Genomic DNA, 4,344 nt, shown 5'->3' with positions numbered 1-4,344 from the left:
GTCCTTGAGGATTGCTCTAAACCATACCCATGCTATTTTCTGCTTCCTGGCCACAGACAATCACTGTTTTCTCTGAAATCTTGACTGTCTATTGGCTTCATTAGGCAAGCATGTCTTGCTATCAACCCAAGGATGATACACAAATTCATGAAGCATTCCACACTTAAAAAAAAAAAAACTGTTGTACATTTCTTCCAGGACAGTTTGAAATATGCAAAGACATCTTGAATCAGGTTCTGGTGGCTCATGCCTATAAATCTTAACGACTCAGGAAGCTGAGATGTGAGAATCTAGGAATGTAGAATGTAGAATCTGTTACAGCCAGCCTAGGCAATAAAGTTTATGAAGACTGTTATCTCCAGTTAAGCAGCAAAAATCTGGAAGTAAAAGCCAGATGCTACTTGGTAGCTCATGCCTGTAATCGTAAGCTACGTAGGAAGCTGGATCTGACAATTGTGGTTTAAGGCCAGCCTGGACAGAAAAGCCCATGAGACTTTTATCTCCAATTAGCCATCAAAAAAAAAAAAATCAAAAAGAAGAGGTGTAGTTCAAGTAGAAGAGCATTAGTCTTGAACATAAAAGCTCAGAGATAATGCTCAGGTCCTGAGTTCAAGCCCACACGCATACACAAAAATATGGAAGTAGAACTCTGACTCAAGTGGTAGAGTACCAGCCTTGAATGAAAAAAAACAAGTAAGTATGTGAGGCCCTGTGTTTAGGCCCTGATACCTTGCCTGGAAGATACCAGTTTAACAATCCCTTGGTGCCTAAATGCTAAGCTTTGACAAGAGTTCTCTGTGTGAAATCTCGTTATACTTGCTGTGGAACATTGAACAAGTTTCTTAATCTCTCTATGGCTCGAGTTCTTTAGTAACAAAACAAAGAGAAGTGACAGCTCCTTTCATAGTTATTATAAGACTTAGATGAATGGTGTTCCTTCCCAAGTCTGATCATTTTCAATATACTCATTCTAAAGTCATTTCCATATCACTTCATTAGTTTCATTTCCTAAGAAGTAAATTCTTCACCTAACATTTGAGCTTATTGACTTCTTCCTTTTGTATTATCTTTCTATTTCATTTTATTTTTTGGAATTAAAAAAAATATATGCAGTTAAGGCATTATATAGAGGGGTTACAATTCTTTTTTTTTTTTTTTTTTTGTGGGTCCTGGGGCTTGAACTCGGACTGGGTGATGTCCTTGAGCTCTTTAGCTCAAGGCTACAGCCCTACCCTTGAGACGAGCCCCACTTCCCTTTTTCTAGAGGTTAATTGGAGATAAGAGTCTCACTGTCTTTTGTGCCTTGGCTGGCTTTGAACTTTGATCTCATCCTCCTGAGTAGCCTGGGTTACAGGCGTGAGCCATTGCACCTGGCTAGAGGGGTTGCAATTCTGTAAGTCAGATTTTCGTACAATCTTCTTAGACAATGTTATCTCTTCCTTCATTTTCTCCATGTTTTCCCTTTCTGTCCCTATCTACAAGTTACAGTTTATTTTTCATATAGGATGATTGTATTTGTTCACCCTTCCTCCCTTCATTCCTCTGCCCTCATTGTTCTCCTCTAAAAAGACAGCAATAAAACAACACCACCAACAACAACAAAAAACATCTTTGCACTTCCTTCTGTTTCTTTGAATAAACACTACTTCATTCACAGGACTTATGCCTTCAGATTCTTAAGTATAGCCATTTTTACTCCGTTTCTGTGTAAACACATCGATACCTGTATATGTTATGCATAGTTATATTTTAGATCTGATTTCTACACAGGAGAGAAAATGTGCACTGTTTGTCTCTCTGAGACTGGCTCACTTCACTTAACATGATTTGTTCTAGGGCCATGAATTTCCTTGTAAGTAACATAATATTACTCTTTTGTTGGGGGGAGGGGTCAGTTGTGGGGCTTGACCTCAGGGCCTAGGTGTTGTCCCTGAGCTTTTTTGCTCAAGGCTACTGCTCTACTACTTTGAGCCACAGCTCCACTTCTAATATTATTCTTTCTAATGGATGAGTAAAATTTAATTGATATATGTACCACATTTTTATCCATTCATCAATTATAGGATATCTGGGCTGCTTCCATAACTTGGTTATTGTGAATAATGCAATGAAGATGAATGTGCAAGTGTCTTTACCATATCCTGATTTATAATGCTCTGGGTAGATGCCCAAGATCTTTTCTTTCCTTCCTTCCTTCCTTCCTTCCTTCCTTCCTTCCTTCCTTCCTCCCTTTCTATCCTCCCTTCTACTTCTTCCTCTTCCTCTTCCACCTCCTCTTCCTCCATGCGCATGCACCAGAGCTTGGGCTCTCTTCCTTAGTATTTTTGCTCAAGACTGGTAAAAGGGGTTTGGATTGAATTTGACCCTTTTAATGTACTTTGGACTTGGAGTTTGGAGGCTCATGAGGAATAAGACCATCTTCTGTATTTGTTTTTTTCCCTTTATTTTTATGGGTTGTTTTTTTCCCCGTTTGGGGCATGGACTTTATACCACCAGGCCATACTCCAGCCCTCCTCTTCTCTGAGTATAGCTATTCTTGATGTTCCTATGAGTTGGAGATGTTGTACCTCAAAGATTCATATGCTGGAAGCTTGGTCCAATGTAATGATATTCAAATGTGATAGATCTTTAAGAAGTGAGACCTGGTGGTTCCTGATTGGCTTCTGATCACCTCCTGACCGGCTAATTGCTATTTTAGACAGTGAGTCTTGACTTGATTAATTACTACAGAAATAAATTGTGTTAAACAAGTGAGCATGGTCTTCTTGAATATCTTGCTTCCTTGCCCACACACATGTCCCTCTGCTCTCAGACAGTTCCCCTTCTGCTTCTTTATCCTGTTGTGATACAACCAACAATGTTGCTACTAGCCCCATGCTGTTTATAACAAAACACCAGAGACTGGGTCACTTACAGAGAGTTTTGTTTGGCTCACAATCATGGAAGTTAAAGGTTCAGACACAAAGCAGACTAAGATACCTTACCAGCAATTTTTCCATTAATTCCACATCATAAAGCATCTCTGCAATGCCAATGAGATCTTGTATGAGAATACAAGACTCAAGCATTAAGGTGACATTGAAATGATAAAAACCGCATGGGCTGAGCCACCTCTACAAGATCCCTCTGTGAAATTCTCCAGTTTTCAGGCACTGTGCCTGATTCAGTCTCCCACTTTCAGGGAGTATTTTGGTCCCAATTAGCCTACAGACTTGTACTTGTCTCTCAGACCTAGAGTTACCAGCTGGCTTATAATTTTAGGCTTGTTCATTTCTTTGTGTTTCTGTCCTATTTTCTACTCTAGCAAGATAATAATTTTTACTTTTATCTATATAAATATCTATATTTATGTACATTTATTTATTTACATGCCAATATTAGGGCCTTTTGCTCAGACAAAAAGCTCTTGGCTTTTTCACTTGAAACTGGCACTCTTTCACACTTGAACCACAGCTCCAGATCTGACTTTGGAGTAGTTAATTTGAAGTAAGACTCAGGGGCAGTGGCTCAAGCCTCTAATCCTAGCTACTCAGGAAGCTGAGATTTGAAGATCGTGGTTCAAAGCCACCAGGGCATGAAAATCCCTGAGCTCAGAGACAGCACCTAGACCCAGAGTTCAAGCCCCATGACCAACCAAAAAAAGAAAGTCTCATGGACTTTCTTGCCCAGCTGACTTCAAATTGTGTCCTTATATCTCAGCTTCCTGAGTATGTAGAATTATAAGTGTAAGTCCCTAACACCCAGTTCCAACCACCTTACTTGGTAGGTGAGAAAAGTCAAAAACACGTTTGTTTGGGTTTTTTTGTTTTGTTTTTTTTTTTTGCCAGTCCTGGGCTTGAGCTCAGGGCCCGAGCACTGTCCTTGGATTTTCCTCAAGGCTAAAACTCTACCACTTGAGCCTCAGCACCACTTCTGGCTTTTTCTAAGTATGTGGTACCAAGGAATCAAACCGGATCTTTGTGCATGCTAGGCAAGCACTCTACCACTAGGCCAAACTCCCGGCCGGCCCAGCACGTTTGTTTTAGGTCACAAAGGCCCACCCAAGACTGGAATCTGAGGCTTCTAACACAGATGCCATTTTCTTCTTATTTCATCCTCAGGGAAGAGAGGCACTATTAAGAAATACTCCCTGGGAATACAAAAAGAGAAGAAAAAAGAAATACTCTCTGGATTAGCTTGGTGCCGGTGGCTCATTCCTGTAATCCCAGCTAGTTAGGCTGAGATCTGAGGATTACCATTTGAAGCCAGCCTGGGTAGAAAAGTCTGTGAGACTCTTAAACTTCAATTAACCACAAATAGCCAATAGTGGTGCTGTGGCTTAAGTGGTAGTGATAGAGAACTAAT

Source organism: Megascapheus bottae, chromosome 3 (genome assembly GCF_031878675.1).
Source record: "Megascapheus bottae isolate mThoBot1 chromosome 3, mThoBot2.hap1, whole genome shotgun sequence".
NCBI lineage: Eukaryota > Metazoa > Chordata > Mammalia > Rodentia > Geomyidae > Megascapheus > Megascapheus bottae.
This window is presented reverse-complemented; position numbering follows the sequence as displayed.